We start from the raw sequence: 27,118 nt of genomic DNA, 5'->3' as shown, positions 1-27,118 counted from the left end.
ACAACATAGCTAATGGTATCCTGGGCTTAAAAAATCAACTGTGAAAGATACTGAGGCGTGTTCCTTCCTCCAGAGATGCTGGTGGGCTGAGATGTTTGAGTCAGCCATGGGGATGCCCATGGTCATTAGATGATGCCTCACTCTACTGCCACACATGGTCCACATGAAGCCTGTGTAGCTCTTACCTTATTCAAACCTGATTTAAAATAAAATTAATTTTTTTGTTAGCATTTTTGTAATATTTATCACTCTCTCTTACAGCAGTGATAGTAAGAGACAGCCTGTTCTAATATCCAGAGCCTGTCTGGCCCCATCCATCCATGTATCCCTCCAGTTCACCTGTCATACTAGCTTCAGCACTGACCACGTATGCAAACCAGCATCCATGTTTTACTTTTTGTTGTTAGTAAGTTAAGGATGAGCTCTGGGCAAGCATCAATGCACTTAGCTTCATTTTCTCCTTTTAATTCCCTAATTAATATCTCCTCTGCCATAATCCTTGGGGAAAAAAAAAATAGGTTAGTGGTGTGTTACAACCACTGTCTCTTTGTCAACCGTCCATATCCATTTATTATCCTTTGCTTTATGTTTGAATGTGACCCTCAGAGACAAGAACCATCTTTTTCTTCTTTGTAAGCACAACCTCCAGCATGCCTTTGTCCTGGCCCATGACTCCTAGAGGCTACTGTAACCTAAGGAAGACAAAATAATTGTGATGGCTCAGTGCTTCACAAATTCCATGGGCTTTTTTACAGCACCATGTGAGGAAAATGAATGCTATTATCATACAGAAGATGTGACAAATGAAGACATGTGTCCTTAATAAAGAATGTTCCTAAAATATTTCTATAAATTTTGTATGCCTGAGCTGAAGTACGGATTTTTTATTTTTTTTTTTCTGTATTCAATATCAGATCTCACAAGTTAGATCCTACGGTGCTTCCATTTGCAGATGTATGTTCAGTGCTGCTGCAGATCAGGGCCTTGGGAAGTAGGAGGGCTGAGTATAGATGGGATGTCTGCCTAGCAGGTGGGGGCACTGGGGTGCACCAGACATGGAGAGGTGGCAGATAACAGTAATTCAAAAATATTAAAGAAAAGAAATTATGTAAAATACCTTACTGCTACTCCTTAGAACTTTTCTTAAATCTAAGTTAAACTTCAGTGTCGTTGTTTTCATTTCAATAAATGTTACGTTAATTGAAATAGCACATTTAGTCAAGAAATGTTTATTGAGGGACAATAGCCTTCCTGTAGATTTCCCATCTTATAAAAAGTCTCTTACTATGCTGTTAAAAGCATTTGTTTCCTTTTATTGAGAAGTAGAACCCACACACAATACATGCCAGTGCAGGGTGGGGGATCAAATTTTACTTACCATTGAGTGTAGGAATACTGTAGTTACCACGTAACCTATTTTTGAATGTCTTTGTTGGCGGATCTGAGTGTTGAACTCTTCTTATGCAGAATCTTGCGATGTTCCCTTTTTCAAATCATGCTAAATCTAAAAGTATGGCTTTTTTTGGTGTGCTTGAACATCATCATTTTAAATGTCACTGTCTGTGACACTTTGAGACAAGCAGGGTATCCCAAAGAGATGGGTTCCTTTTCGGCAGTGTTCACACTTCCTGATGTCTTCAGACAAGTTGTTGCTTTCTCTCCGTAAAGTAAGTACTCTTCTAGCTCTGGGTGCTTTGAATTTTTGACATCTGGAACATCTCATTTTTTTTTTCAGCATAGAAAACGGGAATGTATCAGACAGACTGAGTCAGTAGGTGATAGTGGACTCGTGTTGCTTGCATATGCTGCCAGGAAAGTTAGTAAATAGAAGAAATACATTAGCATTACTTACCACGTGTCCACTGTTTGTCACATTGCATGTCTTCTGTATGTGCAGGATGTTTGCTTTGTCTGCATGCATTTGTGTAATCACAGAATCATAGAATGGCCTGGGTTGAAAAGGACCACAGTGATCATCGAGTTTTAACCCCCATAATGCATTTTAATTGATATTTGAGCAAATAAATATGGGGCTACTCCACAACACATTACTGGAGTGAAAGAGGTTGAAGGGTGAAAATTCAAAATATAGAAAGCTCAGTCTCTGAAATATATATGACGTAATATATTTCTTGCTTATTGAGGAAGTCATGCAACGGATCTAGAAATATAAATCATTTAAAACCTTGAAATCATAAGTCATAGTTCAGGCTTTTCCAAACTGAATTCAAATGTATTTCAAAGGAAGGTCCCTAAGACATAGTAAAGAGAGTTTATTCTTTTTCCTCTCGAGAATCTGAGCTGGACATTCATGTTCTTCTGGTTTAACATGGCAGATAGCTAAGTACCACACAGTCACTTGCTCACCTGGCCCTTCTCAGTGGGGTGGGGGAGAGAATTGGGGGAAAAAAAACAAAGTAGAACTCATGGATTGGGATAAAAACTGTCTACTGACAGTTTCTGAGACAGAAAAGGAAGAGAAAGTGTATCGTGATAGTTATAACAATAAATATATATGTTTGTGTTTTTATTTCTATATATAAAACAAGTGAGGCACAAGCAATTGCTCACCACCCACCGAGCAATGCCCAGCCAGTCCCCAAGGAGCAGCTGCCTGCCTGGACAGCTCCCCACAGTTTTAGAAGATTTTTTTACACGATGACATATGGTATGGAATATCCCTTTGGCCATTGTAAGTCAGCTGTCCTGGCTCTATCCCCTCCCCCAACTCCATGTCCCTCAGCCCTTCTGCTGGCAAGAATCTGAACAGTACAAGAATCTGAAAAAGGAATATGTCCTTGGCTCTGCTCAGTGCTGCTCAGTGGCAACTAAAACATCAATGTGTTATCATCATTGTTTTTCTCCTAGAGTCTAAATATAGCATCATACCAGACACTATAAAGTGATTTTTCCTACATGATAAACACCCTGGCTGAAACTGGGACATATAGAGAGAGCTGAAGAGAAGTTCAGCGCCAGCAGTACTCCACCTTGAAGCCTGATCTGCCTCTCTGCAGATGCTGTCAGCAAAGCTGCCCATTACAGTGGTGTTTGCTGTGGTGTGGGTCCCAGCCAGGCTCAGACCATTCAGTTCAAGCAACCATCCAATTGTACCAGCTGGTTCTGTAGTGACTTGACCTCCCAGTTATGTTCAGTTCTATGACTAAAATTTCCTATGTTTAAGAATAACTATTACTTGGGAGTTTAGATTGACTAATGTTAATGAGTTTAAGCAGTTTAATATCCATATGTTTCTACTCTAGTTTTTCTAAGGAAAATATTTAGCGCTGTCTACCCTTGACACCAGCAGGAGTTGGTGTGGGCTTAGGCTTTCAGCCTTAGCTCTGCATGTTCTTATGTCTGTATATTAAGAGATTCTGTCTTCTCTGAAGCCATCACAACTTTTTAGCTTGTTTTGTGGCCATCCATTGAGCAAAGCAGGCTGCAAACATAGCACTGATGTCAACTTTCTTCGGCTCTACTGATGGACACCTTTTAGAGCTAGTGAAGCTGTAGTCTGAAGCTTGCTTTGAGGTAGCTGGACAGGATGATGGGAATAATCAGTTCTATCAATAAACCATCACTGTATTTGCTATTTTGGGGCCCTTTAAGCATACCTTTGCAAGTGATTGCCTTAAAACTTTTAATATTCTTGTACTGCTGAGCAACATTTTCAGTGCTTATTCACGGCATATACTCTTGGCACATATTCCTGCAATCCACATTAGGAAGAAATCCCCTTCGAATTAAATGGGCTTTTTGCCTGACACAGTCTTTCATTCTAAATAAATTAGCAGTAATAGGCTTGCACTATAAGTTATTTTTTTACTCTGGACAACTTCCCTAATAATTATCTTCCACCAATAAATACTTCACCACATCAATGAGATAACAAGAGCTTTTATTTCTAATTCTTAAAACTCAGAAACCACCTTTTATTTCAGGTATGGTTCTGTTGGAAGGGGAGTTTGGTTTGGTTGTATGGTAAGAAGAAAAGCAAACTTCTGAGTATAATTAGGACATTGCCTTATGAAACTACTGCCTTCTCATTCCTGAAATTTGAAGTTCTTACCCACTGAGCACCTTCTGCATTAGAGCCTGAGGTGGCCAGTTCTAGGAAGGCTGGGTTGCTTTTTTTAATTTTCCAGGTATGCATTAACATTGACAACAGGCTGATTCATGCTAGGCTACATTTTTAATATGGATTTAAATCCACTAGGAATCAGGGTAGTGAAACGTGCTGCATGGCAGCTGGCTCAAAAGCATTTTTAATCAAATAATAGATTCCAGCTGGTGGGGAGTCAACTGAGTTCTGAAGCAGATGTGACTTAATGCAGACCTTCCTCATTTCTTCAATAAAATGCATTACCTTTGCATATTAACCAAATGTGAGTGGAGGAGGGGAGCTGGAAGAAAGCAAATCCGTAAGTTTGATAGAAATGAAATGAATCATTATAACCTCATGTATATAACCTTTGTGACTTGCATGCATCAGTACAGGTTAGGGGATGACCTGCTGGAGATGAGCTTTGTGGAGAAGGACCTGGGTGTCCTGGTGGACAACATGTTGGCCATGAGCCAGCAGTGTGCCCTTGTACCCAAGAAGGCCAATGGCATCCTGCTAGCAGGTAAAGGGAGGTGATCCTTCCTCTCTACTCTGCTCTGGTGAGGCCACATTTAGATTACTGTGTCCAGTTCTGGGCTACCTAATTCAAAAAAGACAGGTATCTCGTAGAAGGAGTCCAGTGGAGGACCACAAAGATAATCAAGGGTCTGGAATATCTGTTGTATGAGGGAAGGCTGAGTAACCTGGGTCTGTTCAGCCTGGGGAAAAGACTGAGAGGGGATCTGATTCTGATAATTTTTTATAAATATCTATAGGGAGGTGGGAGGCAAATGGATGAGACCAGGCTCTTCTCAGTGATGTGTAGCAATAGGACAAGGAGTAAGGGCCTAAAACTTGAACATGGGAAGTTCTGTACAAACATACAGAAGCACTTCTTTACAGTAAGGGTGATGGAGCACTGAAACAGGTTGCCCAGAGACGTTGTCTGGTCTCCTATGGAGATACTCAAGACCTGTCTGGATGCCTACCTCTGCGACCTATTGTAGGGTACCTGCTTTAGCAGGGGGATTGGAATCAGTGGCCTCTTGAGGTCCCTTCCAACCCTTGCAATTCTATGATTCTGTGACTTATACAAAAGAGAATATGGGGTCTTGCTCTCTGTGCAACAAATTAGCTTAGGCTCTTCATACACATCCATGTACCAAAAAATGATTTCTAGTTTGCACGTATGCTTTGATTTCAAGACTCATTCTCTGTGCTCTGTCCTTGAATACTACATTTGGTGCACTTTAATTACATACTGCTGCCACTGCCAACAGGACTCACCTCTAAGACAGTTGTTGGTCTCTGTGCTGTACTTAACTGGTGAAGCCACTGCACTGTGGTTTGAAGAGTTAACTCCAGCAGCAGTGTGTGAGTCTGTGACACAGTGGAAGGAAGGGATGCCATTCAGAGGGACCTCAGCAGACTTGATAGGTGGGCCCGGGTGAATCTAATGAGGTTCAACACAGCAAAGTGCAAGGTTTTGCACTTGGACCAGAGGAATCCCAGGCTTGTATACAGACTGGAAGGAGCAGTCCTTGAGAGTAGCCCTGCAGAAAAGGACCTGGGGGTCCTGATGGATGAAAAACTTAACATGAGCCAGCAGTATGCTCTTGCAGCTCAGAAAGCAAATGACATCCTGGGCTCCATCATGAGGGGGGTGGCCAGCAGGGACAGGGAGGTGATTGTCCCTCTCTACTCTGCTCTTGTGAGGCCCCATTTGGAGTACTGTGTCCAGGTCTGGAGCCCCCAGTATAAGAAAGATGCAGAGCTGTTGGAGAGGGTCCAGAGGAGGGCCATGAAGATGATCAGTGTTGGAGCACCTCACCTACGAAGACAGGCTGAGGGAACTGGGCTTGTTCAGCCTGGAGAAAGGAAGCCTGCAGGGTGACCTCATTGCAGCCTTTCAGTACCTGAAGGGAGCCTATAAACAGGAGGGGACTCAACTCTTTGAAAGGGTAGATAACAGCAGGGTAAGGGGAAATGGTTTTAAGTTGAAGGAGGGAAGATTTACGTTGGATGTCAGGGGGAAGTTCTTTACTAGTAGAGTGGTGAGGAGAGGCTGGAACGGGCTGCCCAAAGAGGTTGTATATGCCCCGTCCCTGGAGGTGTTCAAGGCCAGGTTGGATGGGGCCCTGGGCAGCCTGGTCTAGTATTAAACGTGGAAGTTGGTGGCCCTGTCTGTGGTAGGGGGGTTGGAGCTTCATGATCCCTGAGGTCCCTTCCAACCCGGGCCATTCTGTGATTGTGTGGGAGGCACGGAACTGAATATTGTTCAGTCCTTTTTGCAGTGACGTCTTTTTCTCTGCATTCTTTAAAAGTGTAAAGATTTTGTTGGAATTCAGATAATGAGGATCTTATTGATATGTAGAGCTGAAACAACGTAATTGTACTTCAAAGCCATATATAATGGCATTGGAAAGGTTAGTGCGTATTGAAAAATGTCAATAGGTGCCACATTTTCAATGGTTTTTCTTGTTATGCTCTGTCCCATGATCTAAGCTAAGCACTTAACCAGGACAAGCAAGCCATTCATCACTTGATGCTAGCTGGAGCTTAATTCCTGCTGTTGAAAGAAACTGCAAATGACACAGAAAGAACATAGATTGGCTAAAGCTCTCTCTGCTTAGAGTTTCAGCCTTGCCTGGAAGTGTTATGCTGACTAATTTTCTGTTATTTCACTGTCGGACATTCCTTGTGGAACCAAGATGAAGTTCACTATCACCCCATCTGCATCAGTGGGTTTTTGATGGGAGAAGATATTACAGTGTCCTGCCCAAAGCTGAGAAGCACAAACCCTTTGGCAGCTCCGATCCCTTAGCTGGAGCTGTGGAGATTTGGTACTTGCAGTCTGGCCTGAAAGTAGGGGATGAAAAAGCATGTCTGACCTGAGAGGCCTTTTCTGAGCTGAGTGATCCCTGTTCTCGGTCCTGCTGAGGTCACTTGTTTTGGTGAGGAGCTGTTGCCTGACAGCAGAATCCAATCCTCTCCATTTTGTGCCAAAAGTCTGCTCTGAGGTAAGTTCTCTTTAAAAAAAATCATGTATTTTTACTTTATCTGTGTGTTCAGAACTTTATCTTCAGTAAAATCCTACGGTAGAATACTAAGGAGTAGTTTTATGTAGATGGTTGCAATTAGGTTAGATCTATTAGTCTTTGCTAGCAGGAGAATATTGATTTTGGTGTTTTTGCGCTGCCTTCTGACAGGATAGAGAAGTGGTAAGTGAAAAACAGAGCCAGAGTGGTTTCATAATTTCAGGAAGTGTCCTGAAAATAAAAACAGATATTTATATAGCTTCATTTTATTGCCTTTATTAGTGCCATCGTGATTCTGTGGCCTCTACCAGTTTCTGACAATATTACAGTATATATTTGAGATCTTTCATATTCATCTTGGTTTTGCCATGTAAGCTGCCTTGTTCCTCTTATAGCTTATTGATGCCATAAGTAAGTTTAAATGGTTTTGAACATAAAAAATGCACAGAAAAAATAAGAAGTAATCCGAGATATGAAGAAGGAGATACTAATAGGGATTTGAAGTAATCATTAGGCAAGCTTTTATATAGATGATATTAAGAATTCATATTAGGTTTTCTGTTGTGCATTTATAGTTCAGGGGACTCATGGAAGCTTGCTTGTTTTTGTCTACGACTGGCTCAAAAGAAACAAACAGAAAAATCAGCAAAATTTGTTTTGCTGCAAAATACTCGATTTGAGACTTGCTTTTCTATCATACAAAAGCAAAACTGGACCTTTTGAAAACAGTAGAAAAATTAACCCAGAGCAGCTGAGTGTGTTTTGTCCAGGCACTTCCCTGTTGGCATCAAGAACCCAATCTCCAGTCACGTTTAACGCACCCTGTATTGCAACTGCAAATCTTAAGCTACAGGTGGAAATATCTCTAATGTAATCTTTCTCTGAAGGTGACGTACTATTGAAAAACATTCAGATTTTCACCATTTTCAAAATCAATGTGATAAATTTAGAGGCAGCCTTAGTAACGTAAACTAACATAGGTGAGCACTGGATGTGTTCTCATTTCAGAGGTATGCTATGAGCTAGCAGGCTGTCTTGATCTCTAAGGTGTATGTTGATGCCCGCTGAGGTTATGGTGTCAGTTGAGGTTGTGATGCGTAAATTAAAGATACAGATTGGCCTACATCCTTATTGACTGGAATGGCAATACCCTGCTTTTCATTTGGATGCGCTGCATTCCATACACCACGTGCGAAGGTCTGACCAACAATCTGTTGGTTTTAATGAGGTTGTGTCAGATTCACAGGATTCACTGCAATGAAAACTGAGAAATGAAGGGCAACGCATTACATATTGGTCATGTGGTTTAAGAAAGCAGCAATTTCAGAACTAATTAGTGTATTTATGAAACGGTCTAATTTTTTTTAATGATTTGTTCGTTTCTTATAAACAAATACTTGTGCTTGTAGATGCTAATTATATGAGCAGAGCCCTTCACTTTGCATGGGCACAGCTACATTTGTGTTGAAGTGTTTGTTGTATTCGTGCCAAAAAAACAACTGAAAAACCTCATTAAGATCTGATCTTTCAAACGTGCCTGTACTTCACTTGACTGCTCAAATAATGCTGCTTTGGCAGTGTTGATTTCAATACTTTGATCATGAAATACTTCATTTAAGGGGGAAAAAATTAATACAGCGGTAGTGTTGATCTGTATAAACAGCCGTTAATGAGCACATGTTGCACCCCTCCCTGGAGGCAGAAAACGATGTTTCCTCTGAGTTGGTGAGTGATGCTCACCAAAGATAATTATTGTTTGATACCCATTTTGCTGCTGCTTTCTTAGCTGAAGATCAAACTTCAGAGTGACTGTTTCTGTGTTTCTCAAGGAAAATGGCTATGTGCTGCTCTCCCGTGTTCGGGCTTTTCGTCCTGTTTGCTATATTGTTGGCTGCAGCAGCTTCAGCACAATTCCCTGAGCTAGCCAAGGAATAGCATGAAGACATTCATGGAAGTAAACAATTAGTTGGCTGTCTTCACAAATAGCAGAAGATAATTTGTGTGCCCAGTGGAAGAGGAATGTTTACTATCTAGCAAGAAAAGAGCAGTACTTTCCCTCTAGGCTTTACTAACTGGGAAGAGTTACTTCAGCTGAGAGCAACCTGGATCCCCAGAATATCTTATGTTAGATAGCAGTAAACCCTCATCTGAAGTTGAAGGGATGCAGAAGAGCCATGGGATCTGGCAGGGGGTAGGACAAGAGCACTGAGAAAGAGGTTTGAAAGCAAAAGTGAAGAGTGAAACAAAATTAATGAGGGGTGGGGAGGTCACTGAGGAGATGGCAAGGGTGAATTCCTGTGCCTGGCGCTCCTGAAGAGATGGCTAGCAAACACTCCCACCTGACAGCAGTTTGTGTGCCTTTCTGCTTGGCCAAGATCTCATTTATTATTATAACAAAGTATTTGAATTTCTTCTGTACTTCTACTTTGCGGAGTTCTTCCTGCATTGGTTTTCATGTTTATTTTCTTAAAGAGGAAAAATAAATGTGCAGACTGCCTGAATATTCTAAGAGGAAAAGCCAGCAGTTTGTGCAAGCTTGCGCTCAGTGTGCAGAAAGTTGCTTCCAAAAGAAAATGCTGAAGGTTGGCTTTAGCCTTTCCTTGGAACACAAATAAACTGTTGTGTATTTTTTTCTCTTTGTAGATTTTGTAGGTGTTTTTATTTCCTCCCCATTCTTTTAATATATATATATATTTTTGCTACTTATCTAGCATCACGCATAACTTTGATACTTATCTTTGCACCGAGTAATTTACATTGAAGATATTTACATGAAGATATGCAGGGTTTTCTGAATGTTTTCTTTACCAGTAGGCAGAATAGGAAGCTAAAAGTCATCTGTTTTCCGTTCCGTATCTGTTTTGCAGTGCATACTGAAAGACATATGCTGTTGCATGTGTGATGAAGCTAATTCTGTCTTTGCCTTAATGGAGTTGTGCAGTGAGCATGCATTCTGATTAATTAAATGAGAAATTATGAATTTGGGTTTACAGTGGGCTCTTAACGGCTTTCTCCAAGCCGACTCCTTGCTCAAAGATCTGTGAAACCCCTCTAGCCCCGGGTCCATCCCAACCTGCTGTTGCTTCTGTCCTCATTCGGTTTTACTGGCACGCCCAGTGCCTTTGTAACAGAGATGTGTGGATATGGAGTAGCTATCATGGTGATTTTCTCTTTTCTTGAGTGGGTGGGTTCAGCCTTAACTGCACAGCCGTTGTAGCTTGTCCAAGTCTGGGATATTGCTGAGGTGGGCTGTGACCAGGTAACCGCATGGTCATTTTGGCTATCCACATCTGAGCCTCACTGATTGGCATTTAAGGATTTATTTTTAATGGGCATGTTAAACACGGGCCAAATTTAATTTTAGTGTTGTCATTTAAAGTCATTTCTGTTACAAATGATTTGCTGGCAAATGGGACCTTGGGTCTGCCGTAATTTGGGACTCATCCAAATTTCCATTCCTCTAAACACAACTGATCCAGCTGATTGTTCAGCTGTGCACAGTGCTGCTCAGTGTGTGAATGGAAATGAGTCATTCTGGCCATGATGAGTGCAACAGCTACAAACCCAATACGTTAATAACAAAATGTGGCTGCTATCACCTCCTTTAAAAAAAAACCTGAAATTTTGGTGTGGTTGGCTGTTACTTTCATCCATTCCACGTGGAATCTGCTTTAAGCAAACACATATCTCAGGGGTTTCCGTGGGTATTTTTAGTGCAGAGTATAGTGTTGCTACTCAGTATATGAAAAAATTGCAAAAATTATTCTTAAATAGTAATGAAAATGAACAAAGAAATCTAATTTGTCCTAAAAGAAAATGAAGGAAGCTTAGTATAAACCCCTTTATAACAAAACAGATGATACTTCATACATGTGTTGCACGTGTATAGTGGAAGTGTCTACCATGAGTTTATGTCCCATTTAGATTCATGACGACCTGTCTTTTCTTTTTACTTTTTCCCTTGACTTGTAGTTTCTGAAGTCCCTGAAGATTCCAGGGGCAAAATGCTTAAAGAGCTTTTTAATGCTTGCAGCAATGCTCTGACGGCGTGAGGCATATTTTAAGCACGATAACAATTGAAACATAATGCTGTTGTGGAGAGGGTTTACAGAAGAGGTAAAATGGGGATTTTGTGGCTTACAGTGGAGAGTCTTTGGTATAATTGTTTCAAAAATTAGATTAGGGTATACATCATCTGAAACACTTTTTCAGTAGTGTTGTAAATATAATGGCAAGGTTTTGTTGAAATGAGCTCTTGTGGTCTGCAAGCAAGAGAATCAATCAGCCTGTGCCTTTTCATTTTTTTTATATCCTTGGTAGGGATGCAATTAAATTCAGTAAGAAAGGTCACAGTGTGGGGTATACATTAACCTCACACTAACCCTGTATACGATACTGCTGCTGAGAATGAGTTAATAAAGGTGTCAGTTGGAGCTGTACGTTTGTTCTCTCTTTTCTTCATATCTGTGTACACACGCACGCTTCTAATTACATCTGTGGGCATTACCACAGTAGATACCTAGAATATTTGCAGTGCTGCTAATTAGGTTGTGGGCTAGAGTGTAGTGGGAGGGACTGCTGAGTGCCACAGCTAGCGGCTGAAAATGCTTAAACTCATTTGTTGAAGTTAATGTTTATGCAAGGATATGTCAGTGAGACAAGACTCCTTCATTTCCAAACTCTGCTGATGTTTCAAACAGCAGCTGCAAAAAGTGGGTTTAATTCCAAAGTGCAGTAGCATTATACTCATGAGCAACAGATGAGAGAAATTAGATTTCGTATTGAGGAAACTGAACAGTTGCTTAGAGAGTGAAGAGAATCTGACCTTCCTAACCTTTCTGATTAAGGTATGGGAGGAAACCCCCTTTGCAGTTCTAACTGTAAAAAAAAAATAGTGCAGTATAACATTAAGAACAGTGATGCAGTTTCAGGTACACATTGGAAAAACATAATAATCCACAATTCTTACATGCAGCACCTCTTCTCCAAAGATTGGGAGTATTGCAGAAGTCATCAAATTTTACCATTAAAAGAATTTCTACTCCTGCCTGAAAGGGCATTTGTTGATATACAAGATGGCAGAGTTTCTAATAAATACATTGAATGATGGGCAATGAAAATGAGAAATATTAAACTTATTTTTCAAGTTATGAGATAGAGCAAGGGAACGGGGATTTGGGAAATAATACAGCATCTATTATTTTAAAGCAAATTTTGAACAAGGTAGCAAAGTCATGGGAGCAAAAGGAAAATGAGATTAGGAAGTAGTTAACAAGAGTATTGCGCCAAGGGTAGCCGTTTCATCTTCTTCAGTTCTGTTGCTGAGGAAAGGCAACAGATGTAATCCACCTCAACTTTGATACAAAACTTGAATAGGGCACCCAAATGGAGAATTATCAGTGTGGTAAGAGAAGATCTATGAAAGAAATTTTAGATAGGTAGAAAATTGAATAGAGAAAAGGTGGCAACGCTTCTGTTGAATCTTAGAATCATTTAGATTGGAAAAAAACCTTTAAGATCATCAAGTCCAACCACTGCAAGCGCTGCTCAGCAGTCATCAAAGCATTGGTGCAACATCAGCACTCCAGGTGGAATGCACAGCACTGTGTGAGCTGTTGTGGGGAAAGTGAGCTCCATCCCAGTCAAGCCCAGTCCCCTTCAGCTTAAGCCAGCTGTGCTGGTGCCAGATAGACACCCCAGCGGTACCAGTGGCTGCCAAGGGGAGGCTACTAATTATGTTTCTCAAAGGAGATGAAACACACTGAGTATCTTCCCTTCATTGGCACAAATAAGAAGCAGTGCACTTATGGATTAGCAGATGACTCAAAGATAAGGGTAACTAGCATTTCAGAAGAGGGTCATAACAGCATAAAAGGAGGATTCGTTTTTCTGCCATGATGGGGTAATAGACTTGGGATGAAATGTAATTGTGTAAAGTGCAAGGTCATTGTGTTCACACGCATTCATTGGGGAATAGCCATCTGAATTTAGCCTGAGAACTAAAAGCTCATCAGTTGAAAACCGTGCAAAAGTAAATGCAGCTATATTAGGTCATCCAAGACCAAGGTCCTGCATCTTCTGACTTATCTTAAGCCTAGGGTTCTGTCTAAGATCAAGTATGCTGCTGCTGCTAATAGGATAAACGTAGGTGTACGTTTATCTTGTTAAACACAGAGGTATTTCTGGCACAGATAGAAAAGTATTAACATATTTTGAAGTGTTGACAAAGCACAGCGAGAAGAATAGTGTGTACCATGCACATTAAAGACAGATGGTGAGTTCTAACTGGAAATGGTTTGCAGAAGGGCTCTCAGGACAACTGGGGAAATGATGGACCATGTGTTGTACCAAAAGGCACTGTGAAAGCTTGGTTTGTTCAGCTAAAAAAACGAGGGCTGAGATGCTGCTGTCTCCAGAAGAGTCGATGTATAGCAGTACAGCAAACGCCAGGGAGACAAAAGATCTGTTTAGGTTAAATGACATTAATGACATATGAGGAAGCAAATGAACAAGGAGCGAAGTGGGGCCACGAAATAGAAGGCAGTCACTGATAATCCCCGAGGTTTGTGATCAGCTTTTTCCTGGTATAGCGGAGGTAAAAATAAAGATTATTTCTAAGATGGTGTTTCTTCAGTTTATAGAAGGGCTCCTGTACTTAGGTGCTTCTCTTGAGGAATGGGATGTCCACGTGCCTGTGCATGTGTGAATGTTTTAATTAAATTGCTGGTTGCTTCTGCGTGTTTGGAGCATTCCTCAGTGGTATAATGTGTCTGCATGCTGTAGGCGGTGTAAAAGAAAATGTGTTCTTGGGCACAGGGCTGCCACACGGCAGAAAAGGGAAGCATGTGAGAGACCACAGCTTCTGCATTTCCTAAAGGGACACTTATCAGCCACATCTGTTTTTCCAAGCTTTTGTAGCAATGTGCTGAGTCTCTTCCGTATTTTCTAATCACAGCAGCACAGCCTAAATATTGACCTGCCTGCAGAGAAATAGAAAATCCCTTCCTAGAGCACGCAGTTTTACTTCTTGGAAGACTGCCTTTGCTGCAAGGGAAATTTCAGCAGTTTCACACACTCACCAGAAGGCTGAGGTAGGAAGGGACACCTGGAGCCATCCGGTCAAACTTCTGCCCAAGCAAGGACACCCAGAGCAGATTGCCTAGGCCCACGGCCAGGCTGCTTGTTAGAGTCGCCAAGGAGGAAAACTCCACCAGCTATCGAATTTCCTGTGGGAATGGTTTGAAGTCACGCAGATGAACATTAGATGGAATGATATCTGGTATCTGGAACAGGCTGACCAGAGGTTGTGAATGCCCCGTCCATGAAGGTGTTCAAGGCCAGGTTGGATGGGGCCCTGGGCAGCGTGGTGTAGTATTAAAAGAGGAGGTTGGTGGCCGTGCCTGTGGCATGGGGGTTGGAGATTCATGATCCTTGAGATCCCTTCCAACCCAAGCCATTCTATGATTCTACTGTATGACTTACAGGAAAGCTTAGAGTTGGGGTGAGGATGAGGCAGCTCAGAAGATGAAGGAGATGATAGAGAGCCAAGTCTTGGTTTTGCAGTGCAGATACCATGTGCCATGCTGACATGGATTCTTCAAAAATGCAGGCTTAATTCAATTCTCTAGACAAGTTAATTTTGGGCACCAGTTACACTGGAGATAAGTACTGTGCTGACAGCAGAGCTGCATATTTAGTTGTGTTGTCAGTGCCCTGACAAAAGCATGGCTTTGGTGCTGTTTTGATACTGATGCTGAGGAGGTTCTCAGACATAGGAAGCTGAGAGCATGGGTATGAAAGGAGAATGTGGTGGGTTGTTGTGTGGCCCTAGAGTTGCCCTACGGTCCTACCAGCAGATCAGGGCTGTGCTTCAAGTGCTCAGATCAGGGCTGATGCCCATTTTCCCCCCGTTCCAGTTACTGTTCGTCTTCCGTTACTGCGTGTGGTCCTTTGAGGTTTGTGCTGATCTGTGGATTTTAGAAGAAAGCATGTGTCACAATTTCTGTTCTCCTTAACCTTGAAAAAAAAAACCCAGAACTTAAGATTTAAAAGGAAATCCAGCAATTTGTTTTGTCCATTCATATGTTAATGCTCGTGTTTCTTTAACTGGCAAGCAAGAGAAGAATAGGGATGACAATTTATTCCACTTCAAGCATGCAAAGCTTTCTTTTTGGATCAACCATAACAATGGTTATCATTACTTGGCTTGTATCCTATGTATAAGCGGCAAAAGCATCTGGTTCTTTTTTTTCCCCTTAAGATTATTCTCACCCGGTTTCCCTGCTTACATTGTTTACCCCTGACATGACTATTTATTCCAAATATATCAAACACATTAATTAAGATTTCATGGCTGAAGCAGGTGTAGTATGTATTTTTAGGAAGGTGTTGGATGTATTTCACTGTTGTTTTTCTAAGAATTTTACTTGCTGATGTACTCTGCTTTGAGAGTAAAATGGTGTCTTTTGTGTCAGACGTGCAGCGTGGCAAGCCAACAAATGTGAGAATCAAGAATGACTCAATGCCACAAACAAGAATGTGCAATTTTCTTGTTTCATTCCTTCATCTAGTTCTGTTTTGTACCAACAGAAATGGCACATCTTCCACCTGTGCATCAGTACAGCTTCTACATTTCTACAGTACACAGGAAAAGTTTAATCAGGGCCTTCCCCTAAGGGACAGAGGAAGCCATGGCACTGTCAACCACATCATCACTTCCTTGAAATAAATCTGCTTTACAGCTCCGCTGAGCAGAAGTTAGGCTCACAGGCAGGTATCTGCAGTCTTACTCTTCGTGGTACAAAGACCTATGAATGTGTGCAGTAACGGTGCACTTCACTGTATAATTTTCTGGTTAATGGTGCCTGAAAATTGTGGAGCAATTGTATTAATTTTTATATGGCAACGTGGTGAGAGTTCAAGAACGCTACTTAACCAGTATTGAACTTCAACTTGTACACTGAGGTTCACGGGTTTATTCACTTAATATCTCTTGATTTTAGTACAAACGATAATCACAGGGATAAAATAAAAATGAAAGTGACCTTTTTAGGGAATAAAATAACTACGTCTTCTTAAGTAAAGCAGGAGGAGATACAATTTAATGAGAGAGGAGAGATGTGAGAGATGCTCAAATGTGACAGATGAAAGTGATGATGGTCCTCCAAAACCTATTACATGAGATGAAGAAGATCTGTCCCCAAATTCTCATGTTATTGTAATTATAATGTAGCAAGGGAACTATTCTTTTTGTTTCAGGAGTAAGAAAACACATGCTTTTACAATCATTTCAGTCTGTTTTATTATTTTGATATTACTACAGTCAGCATTATGATTCTGTTAGATGTCCGGATGCTACTACTTGCTCCTCTGCTTTTAACGCTTCCCTCTTTCTGTGTGATTGCTGAAAGTTGCTTCACCATAATGTGGAACTTCTTAATGGTATCAACAAAGAAGTGTGCATTCCCACATAGTTAAAATATAAATCTGCAGCCATTCTTATCCATGAGGCAGGGGAAGGATCTAAGAAGATTACATTACAGAAAATTGACTTCTGATCTTCATGTAAAGTGAAATCTGTTTCTAATCTCGTTTGAGATTGGAATTCATAATGACCATCTGCATGAAAATTTTACCCATAGTAATTTATTTAAGAAGAAATCTGGCTCAAAATCTCAGCTTTTTTTTTTCCCTTTCTTTCTTTCTTTTTTTTTTTCCCCTTGAATAAAATTTCCTAGTCTGGCATCTCACGGAAGAGCATCTGCTGCAAAGATGTGTTTGGAAGTTGTAACTTATGATGCTTTACCTTTTTAAACAAGTTTTTCCATTGTGCTGCCTCTTAGAGCCACTGAAGTCCCCAGCTGCTGTGAACAAGCTCTGCACAGAAGACATCATTCTGGTTTGGGCCGACTTCATTAAAGATTAGATAAAATCACACTTCACTCCTTAATATGAATGTCTTTGTTCATCTTTTTCCCTAAAAATGATAATCTGACATTGTGATTTTCTTTCATTAGAAGGAAATCATTGAATATTACTTCTACTAAAAATGAGCATGTCTCATATTTCAGCCTATTAAAAAGAAATTTATTTACAACAGTCAGGGGGCTAATAATAATTAGAACGTCCAGTCTGCTCTATGTTTTTTCATCATCTTTGACAACCTGTTTAGAAATCCTATGTTTGCAAGTTCAAGCTGAGATTTTCAGTATGTCTCAACGAACATGTTCATTGGGATTTACAAAAACTTCATACTTCAGCTGTATTCTATCCCCACAGGATTTTTTTCTCCAACAGACATTCAAATAATTATCCTTTATTTACATAAATAGTTATGCAAATATTCAAAATTCACATTACATTAAATAATGTGCTTACGTTAATGTAATATATTGACACTAATCTAAATTCAAATGTAAAATGTTAATTTAATGTACTAGAATATTCTCACTGCAGTCTTATATTAGGCTAAGGATGCTATAGGGGCATCAGAGGAACACAGTGTTCCCAAAACTCCTTGACCTGCTTCATTGCAAGAAAGCAGTTACAAGCCAAACAAGGATGTGAAAATACCTTTCACAGCTGTGACAACACAACATATGTTACTACTTTGTGTGAATGCGAGTGGAGATGATTTAAACTCTGCTTTTGGCTGATTATTCTTATGGGGTCTTTTCTTTGATAATAAAGATGCCGTTGGCGAAACCTATTCAGAAAGGACAGAGTGGGTATTCCTGCAGACTGCCTGGTAGATTCGGATGCTTCTGGCATACAGATATTTGTAACAGATGTTTCCAATTAACTGTGATAATGCTGAAAAAAGAATAAATGAACTTTCTCCAGGATCTCCTAGATGAATATTGATGCAGTGCAGTTCTGCTCAGCCTGGAAGGTTTTATTGTACTGATGCTTGGGGCAGGAGTTGAAAAATCAAAGAGCACAGATTTGGCTCAAAAGCTGAGGTCCTTGTGTGGAAGCAGGTTCAGAAGAGACCTTCTGTCTTGGGTTCGCTGCCTGTCCTGTCTTGCTCTGTCCCCAGCCTGGGGACAGTGCCAGTGCCACCACTTGTCCACAGAACCCTGGGGTTGCACTACCAAATAGGATTTAAAGTGCGAAACACAATAAGGTTTGTGATTTCAAGTTATTTGCAGTGGTTTCCCCATCCATTTTAACCACTTTCTAGCCAGCAGGGCAGGGAGGGCAAGGCTGGGGTCACCTGAAACAATTTTCTACTCATTCTGAGTGATGCTTGTGCAGTGTGGATGAAGCGTGAACGTATGTTCATGTTGTACAGATCCAGTGATGAATGGAAGATCAGTGCTGGTGGTGCTTTGGGTTTGGGCAGAAGGGGGCTAGAGCTGCTGGAGAGGGGAAGAACAAGGATGCGGCTGCAGCAAGGTGGGAGCTAAAGAAAAGTATGGGAACACAGGAGAAGGGGTCCAAGGTGGTGGGACACAACTAACAGAAAACTTTATCCCTATTGGTCTATTAGCTGAAAACACAAAACATGGATGATAGATGGCTACTTCATCTGGAAATGTAACTTTAGCTACTTGTCTGCATCTTAGGGTTGAGGGTCCTACACCTGTGAGATAACTGCCCTTCACTGAGTTTATTTTCTTGCTGTCCTCTGAAGTTTGGAAAGAAAAGAAAAGAGAGAAAGAGATTAATTTTCTGGACTTGATTAGCCATTTATCATGGAACAGAATTCTTCTATATGAATGGGATTGTAGGCAGTGATGCTTCACATTTGAAGAAACAGGGATTGGTGAGCCAAGGGAAGCCTGCCAAGCTGCTGTTCCTAAGCAGACTTATGTGAGCAGAGATTCTGGCTTTGGCTCACTGTGACTTCTTGTACAGAGAGAATGCTGACAGCCACGCTAAGCATCTGTCTTTAAAAGTGATAGTAAAGGAGAATTCATATTTTGTCTTTCCCCTCCCCAGGCAATGAAAAAGGAGAAAAGCTGTAATGAAATCCATTAGAAACCACGAGGAGGGCAGTGAGCTCAGCAAGATGAATTTGAGTATCACTGAACTATTTACACAAAACCACCTCCAGTGTTGCAATAGCTGAGAGCTCCAGAGCTGGGCCACCTCTGTCCCTGTGCCTGTCTGTGGTGAAAGGCAGGAGCTGTGCAGCCAGGCTGGGCCCGGGTATGGACACGTGGGCCTCGTAGCATCTGCATCCCCACCCAGGCTTCATGGGGAGTGTCTGATTCCTATCCGTCTGTCCCATCTGCCTGCTTTGGTGTGGGAGAGATGGCCTAGTGACACCCGTATGGTTCCCATGAGTTTAATGCAAATACCGAACAAGAATTTCAGGATTTGGTTAGGTGTGGGGGTTTTATAGGCAGGCTAATGTGATCCTCTGTGATGTGCAGTTACATGTCCTGGCAAATCTTGCTTATTTAAACCAATCTCATCATTGTTTGCTGTTTTGTCCGATGCGTTCTGTGCAGTGCAGGGTCTGGAGGTGAGGAACAGACTTCTAACCTTGTGGTGCATTAGCAACGTAGTGGCCTCACCTTGAGTACTGTGTGCTGTTTTGGGTAGCACAGTACAAAAAAGACATAAAAGTAAGTGTCCAGAGGAAGGCTACAAAGATGGTGAAGGTTCTAGAGGGCAAGGTGTATGAGGAGAGACTGAGGTCTCATCCTTTGCTCAGCACAGAGCAGAGGAGCTGAGGGGAGGCCTCATGGCGGCTGCAGCTCCTCACAGGGAGCGGAGGGGCACCAACAGGGCCTGAGGCAACAGCACGGAGCTGTGTCCAGTGGAGGGAGAGGTGGGGGGTTAGGAAAAGGTTGTGGGCACGGAACAGACTCCCGAGGGTAGTGATCATGGCACTGAGCTGGAGTTTAAGGAGCATTTGCACGGTTCTGTCAGACATAGGGTCTGATTTATAGGTGGCCTTGTGTGGAGCCGGGAGCTGGACTCAGTGATCTTTATGTGTCCTTCCAGCTCAGGATATTCTGATTCTCTGTAAAACTGACAGAAACTGCATTTAAAGATTGAAAAATTCTTGCAGTCCACATGGCCTTGCAGAGTTTCTTAAGTGTCTTGCTCAGTTTGCTGATGGAGTGGTTTAAAGGGTTATTTTCTGAAAACAGAGATGTACAGACATCCTAGGTTGTGCCTAGAACCTTTATGAACAGATATAAGAAGGGAGAAATTGGAGATGTTGTTTTATTTCAGTTTTTGCACTACTTTAGGCTATTTTTTTATAGGCCATAACACAGATCAAACTCTTGCAGTACTGCTGCATTTCATGCCAGTGCCACATGAGGCAGTGCACAGGCAGGCAGCTTGCTCTGCTTTGTCCTGTGGATGCTTTGGAGAATGCTGCAGACAGCCTTGGCTGCATAAAGAAGTGTTTGGAATAATTAGCCAACCTTTTATGTGTCTTTGCTGTGGACTAAGGTTGTTGATCTTGTTTTTTCCTGCTTTTTAAAACAGTTTTCTCTTTTGAACGATAATCAAAGAGACTAAAAACTATGAGCTGGTGATATTCTATCCCATTTTTCCTGAAATGAGTCTTCCAAAATTAAACGTTATCTCAATTCACTGTGGTTAAATCAAAGTTTATATAGATGGATTCTCTGCTTTGTCTAGTCTTGCCTTCCCTTCCCTTCCTCACTCTCCTTTTCCCTCTGTCTTTGTATCTGGTAGATCCCCTCTTTTATGAACAAACAAATTCCACAAAGATCTTTAGTACTGATTCAGTACTTAGATAAGCTTCCAGTATTTTTTGCAAAGCAGTAGATCTGATGAAAGACTTGTATACTTTATGTTAATACTTAACTATACAGAGATTTCAATTTTCACATTTTTTTATAAACAATAAATTCGTTGAATGGGAACATTTTTATCAGTTATGCTTTTGCTGGATATGATGCCACTATCCCTGGCAGCAACACTGGGATAATTCAAACAAGTCTGACAGGATCAGGACTCAGGAATGCAAGTTAGCCCTGGGAGACAGGTACCGGCTGGTGATGAGGCTATGACACAGGTATTCTTTTTCTATCACAACTTGTCAACATATGACAGAAGGATATCATCCTTTATCTCCCTTTAGCATTTATAATCTTAAATCCTTCACTGATACCTAGATTTATATTTTCTGGTGGCTGTCTTGCCAATTACCATGGTATCACTTCCATTTCCCAAACCTCTGTCTGCTATAGTCCCCTATAGTCTGGCCAATTATTTTGATGCACTTTAATCAGATTTGACATTTAAAAATAAATATATGATTCCCTTGTGCATTTATGGTTTAGCAATTTCATTTAGATAATCAGATCTTGTCCATATATCCAAATAATTTAGGAGTATTTCTCCTGGTTAGCTATGACAATACTAGATAATGGATTTGTGCTATTTTTAACCAAATCTATAAAGATCTGAATGTCATGAGTCTGAAAGAGCTTTGACGGGAAATGAAATTAAAAAGTGGAAAATAGGAAAAGTGAGAGGATGCAGAAGAGGATTAACAAAAGAAGAAAAAAAAGAAAATTGCTGGTCATTGCCACTGCTAAATACAGTGGTTGAAAGTGCCCCTGTGGAGTTAGGCCTCAAAAATGGGATACATTGACGATTAAGAGGAGTGGAAGATGAAATATCAGTGATGTGAAATTTTTCTTCATTTTTAATAAAAATGGGCAAGGTGCAAGGAAAAACAGAAGGCAAGCTGAAGTTGAAGGAAGCTCATTTGTAGCCATCGATGTTCTAATGAGTAGCACTGGGAAACCATTTATACCATAGCAGGCTGAATTACTTAAATCTTCACAGGGCCTTGACTTCACTTCTGGAAGAAGGGGCTTGAGACATAGTCCCAAATTAATATCTAAGCAGCCATAAGTCTTTATTCAATTTGTGTAAGTGATATCTTCACCTGAGTTAGTTGCAAGCCTTCGGTGGAATCTCTGACCGTAGATCCAAATGATGTGTGTCAAATAACACAATTCAATGAGGTAGGTAGCTCAGTGTGAAGTCCAGCCCTCTTCATCAAGAGCACAGTCCAGAGCACGTGTGTCTTCATCCTCATGGATTTCATCAACAGCAAACTCCAAATTTAGCTAAGATTCCTAATCTAGTGGGTACGAACTCTGCCCATTGCAGGGGAGTTGGAACGAGATCATTTTTAAGGTCTCTTTCAACCCAAACTATTCTGTGATTCTATTATCTCTAGGGCTAAGGTTTTTAGCACCTGTTGCAAGCTAGACACATCTTTGTTTGAAAATATGGTGTAACACCCATTTAGAGAAATAACTTACCATTGTAACTTTTACCTCTTTGGACGGAGACGTTCATAATTTGCTTAAGGATGTTTGCTTTATATTTGTAAAGAATGGATTTGACATCAGAGTATTAGAATGTCAGTGCCTGGATTTTGGCATACGTTATTGGAGAGGGGAACTCCTGCTTTGTGCTTTCTGAAAACTGCATGTTGTAGCCCTCTGTCTCTTAGTTGCGGATTTGAAAAGTGTATGTGTGTGGGTTGTAAAAGACTGTGATCAAATCAGATTTTAATGCCCCTTATTGTCCCAGCAAAAGCATGCATGTTTTTACAGAGAAGTTCTTCTATGAAACTTTCTGGAGTTGGTTAATGCATTCCTCCACTAAATGACTAAACTCTTTTGTCGCCTAGAGTGCCCTGAGCAATATCTTTGTGCTGTTATCTTTGTGTTTTTGTTCAATATCTTCATGTTTTGGAAGCTAAGTGTGTGTGAGATAAAGATGAGAAGGATTCTGATCTCATTCTCTGATCTCCAATGGATGGTATACATCCAAAAATACAAGAAACTAAGGGATTTACACCAATGAAAATGAGGTTTCCTGCAGTTGAAAATAACTGTGAGAATAGACTGAAAGTATTAATTTTCCATGTGACACTAAAAAATGATGGCTGGATCTTTACATGCCACAGATATGGTAAAAGAAGACAATAAAGCCTTTAAAAAATTATAGACAAAAAGGATCACAAAGACCCAGAGAGAAGAATCTAATAAGTAAAAATTGATAAACTGTCACATATGTAAATTTACATGTATGTAAATGATAAATATCAGTATGCTTCCTTACCAACATAAATGCATTTCTGTTTACATAACTAGATTTATGTACGCTAAGTACAACATAAGCCCTTAGCAAACTCTAGAGCTGCAGACAGCTGAATTGGTAGAGGTGGAGTGAGGTGGCACAGGCAGTCTGTAGCACTCTCTTCTGCTCCAGACTCAGCTTTCCAAGAGAAGTAACTGTCATGAATGTTCTCAGCTGCCTCTATGCCAAAGCACACCACATCGTACACGCTTGGTGATAGGCAGCCTGTTGACGTTGTGTTGTGGTTCCCAAATGTTGCACAGTAAAGGAGGAAAATGCTGTGAAAGTATTGCCAAGGAGTACTGATTTGTGTAGACTAGAAACTTAGGAGAAACAGAAAATGGAGGGAAGATAAAGCTGACTTACAAGATATTGCTCTTGATTATTTTAGATGGAGTAATTTAGCTTGCCACTAGCAACAAGCAGTTCCTAATGTGCTTTAGCATTAGGCATTACATCCTTTACTATTTATTGAATTGTGTTTGTAGGCTGACCTCCATGCAGTTCTCTGCTTTAGGGCATCTTTTTGACTCTAAACAACCTCTTCAGCACTTTGTTGTAAAAGAGCTGTATGGGTTTTTTGAGATTACATACATAGTTCTACAGTGCAGAGAGAGATCTCATCTGAGATCCATCAGCTTTGATACTCACCTGGAATCTAAGTGTGTGTGCTACTCTGAAATACGTGCTAGGTATTTATGATGTTCAGTCAAAGAGCATCTCACTTTGTTTATTGCCATAGTCATCTGGCTCTGCTGGTACGAAGCAATCTTGATCTTCCTTGAGTCCATTTGGCAAGATGCTAAGGCAAATACTTGATCTTATTAATAGATCAAAGGAAGAGGCTTTTCTTAAGAAGTATTATTAAATAATAAAATCAGAAGAGGTGGTTGCTCATTTACAACTCTCTTTTCTCAGCTGAATTTTGATTACAAGGTGCACCGACTTACTGGGCTGTTAGTATCTACTGGCACCACCGCTCAGCTTTCCTGAACAAGGATGATGGAGTTTTGGCCTCAGCAAAATGCTTTCAAACAATCCGGTTGCTTTTAGGAAAACGTTCAAAAATTTCCACCTAGAAACGTCTCATGGTACAAATTCACATGCATTGACTTGGAAGTGGCTGGCATACCTGTGACTGTTCCTCAGAACAGCCCTGGCCAGTTCCCCCTAAATGTAACAGCAAGGAGCCCATGGAGCTGGTGCTGCAGTGCTGCGAGATGGTGGCTCTCAGGCTGACCCGGTGGGACCTGCTAAAAGGGTGAGAGGGGGCCCGTGAGGGATTGCCAGCAAGGCATCAATTAGCACTAATTGCATGGGAAATCATTGTAACGCTGCGACGGTTCATCCGGGAGCTGGAATGAGTTGGTGGGTGTGCTGAACCCTGAGGACTGCGTGTCCCTTGCTGTTTGTTACCAGAAGAAAACCCGTTGTGTACTGCTATGATCAGTGGCACTATTTTAGGATCCGAATTATAATTAACGTAAAGAAATGTGCAACAGCCATCGTGTACCCTCTGGCTCAGCATGGGAATCTTTGAGTTGGTTGAATCTTCCAGTTGGTTACTGCAGGGATCATCACCAGCAGGGCAAGATGACTTTCTATTTTCTGATAGGAAGGACAACAAACTTGAAGTTATGTGAAATGCATGAAATGCGCACGCAGCAGTCTGTCTTTTAAGAGGAAATAGATATGGGCGTTTAAAAGGTTTGCCTTTTCAAAGTGCTGCCACCTTCCTTTCACACCGACAGCTGCAAACATCTGTGGGACCCGTTGTCTCAATGCACAGTCGCTTGGTGAGGGGAGGATGTGCCTTTTCCACAGTGAGCACAGCAGCCTCGCATGCAGAGGGTGACTGGCCAGCCTGGCCTGGAGCTGCAGGGTAACAGAGCCCTGAAGGGATGCAGCACCACTTGGCTACAAATGGATGTTGGACAGGGCTGGAGTTCGGGCTGCCGACCACTGGGCTGCCACCCTGATGGAGCACTGACCTGCTGGGTCACCATCCTGCCAGGTTGCCGTCCTGCCTCCTCACCCACTCCTGGTCTCTAAGTGGCGGGCAGGGCTTGGAGTCCTGGGGTAACTCCTCCTCTGCTCGGGATGCTTTGCTCACGCAGCCACCCACGGTCTAAACAAAAATGTGCGAGGCGAGGCAGGGAGCCTCCACCTCCCCTCCTGCCACCGGCATGTGCTGACAGCATTGCACTCCTCTTCACGCAGCTGGTCCAGAGCACATCGCGTTTTTCCCCTTTTGCTTCTCGTCAGACCAAGCAAGAAGAAGAATAAAGGAAAAAAAAAGGAGGGGGAAAGTGCAGGGCTGTGCATTTGGACGTCTTTGTGGCCGCGTCAGCAGCAAAGCACAGAGGCTGCTTTTTGCAGGGCTGCGGTGCACTGGCAGTGCCAAGGTGAGGTCCGCGCCGTGCGTGCAGAGTTGCAACGGCACGAAGAGGGGGTCCTGGGCTGGGAGAGCCGGGCTGCTGAGAGCTCCTCTGGCAGGAGGAAGGAGGTAAGGCTTTGTCCCTACGGGAGCACAGTGTGCCTGCTGCTGTTTGCGTGTGAGTTACAGCGTGTGCAGTATGGTGGGGGGAGAAGTTTGCAGTCTGCTGGGCTCTGCAGGAGAGCAGCATTAGCACAAGCAGCGTGCTGCATCTGGGGGTGTTCAGGGATCACCACCATCAAGTGAGAAAATCTGTCTGCATTCCCATCACAGAGAGAAAAGACCATTCTGTCTCACGCTTTCTTTCTTACTTCCTAAGCCAGAAGCTACTATGCATATGCAATATGAAATGGGTTTTGCTAATAGAAGTACATTACCATACAGCCATTAGGCAAGGTAGATATTTCTTCCTGTTACCACAGACAGCTCCTCGCCGCTGCAGGTACTGTGGGTGCACGGGCTGTGCTGTGCCGTGGGAAAACGTGAATGTTTGTTCTGCACACCTCAGCAGGAAGAGACACGTGGGGGGTTTTGCAGTCGCTCTGGAGTAACTGAGAGCATGAAGACTGTGCTAAACAGATTTGATGCTGCTGTGCTGCTATTTCTGTTCTGTCCTTACTGCTTCAGTGATATTTTTAGTGGCCTGGGAGTTTTTAATTAGTGTTATTTTTTCTGTTTTTAAAGTGAAAAAAGCCTTTTGTCTGAGCAACTCTCCAGGTCTTTTTGCTGCTGTTTGTCTCTTGCGGTTGTTAACTGTTTCTGGGAGTTTGTATAGCTGCGAATCATAGAATCATTAAAGTTGGAAAAGACCGTAAGATCATCCAGTCCAGCTGTCAACCCATCCCCACCGTGCTCGCAAACCATGTCCCTCAGTGCCACATATACACATTTCATGAATACCCCCAGGGATGGTGACTCAACCACCCCCCTGGACAGCCTGTTCCAAAAGTGAGCGTGGCCATGGCCGTGACCACCAGCAGCTGCTGCCCAGGTGCATGTGCCTGCAGGAAGGGAGCTGAGCACTGCATGTCTCTGACACAGCTCTGCGCTTGCAGCACTTCCAGAAAGCATTTGAGAGATGGTGTGGTTTTTTGGTATATTTTTCTTAGGGGGAACGGAGAGGGAGAGTGCTGTTGGTGTGCCGTAGGGCTTTGCTCTTCACTGAGGCAGCACTGCAAACTCTGCTGGTGCCATCTGCTTGTCTGGTGGCATATAAAAGTCCCAGGGAAAATTCTGCTCCTTGTGCTGCTGCTGGACTTCATCTTCAGGGAGCAAGTGCTTTTTGCATGGGCTTGCATGAGAAGCTCTTGGGAACATCCATTGGTGCCTGCAGCAGTTGGTGCCTCTCACTCGGCATTTGCCTGCCAGAAGTGGTGGCATGAGCTGGCTGGCTGGGTTGTCCTGTTGTGGGCTGGCAAGTGAGGAGGGCTGTGGTCCATG

General features: G+C 42.1%; 1 protein-coding gene across 5 annotated transcripts in view; it reads left to right on the top strand.

The window, feature by feature from the left end:
* The window catches only part of PAG1 (phosphoprotein membrane anchor with glycosphingolipid microdomains 1), a 110,879-nt gene that overhangs the window by 35,223 nt on the left and 48,538 nt on the right, over positions 1-27,118 (top strand). Inside the window, exon 3 of one of the 5 annotated variants that reach the window (XM_046937995.1) lies at positions 15,733-25,747. The exons of 3 other annotated variants lie outside the window; for them this stretch is intronic. The gene's annotated coding sequence lies outside the window, so the exon portion shown is untranslated. Of the gene's footprint in view, positions 1-15,732; positions 25,748-27,118 lie in introns of those variants that run through there. One more of the 5 variants, XM_040695800.2, reaches the window with a different exon arrangement.

Source organism: Gallus gallus, chromosome 2 (genome assembly GCF_016699485.2).
Source record: "Gallus gallus isolate bGalGal1 chromosome 2, bGalGal1.mat.broiler.GRCg7b, whole genome shotgun sequence".
Lineage (NCBI taxonomy): Eukaryota > Metazoa > Chordata > Aves > Galliformes > Phasianidae > Gallus > Gallus gallus.
Note: the sequence above shows the minus strand (reverse complement) of the source record. Positions and strands in the feature narration are given on the sequence as shown.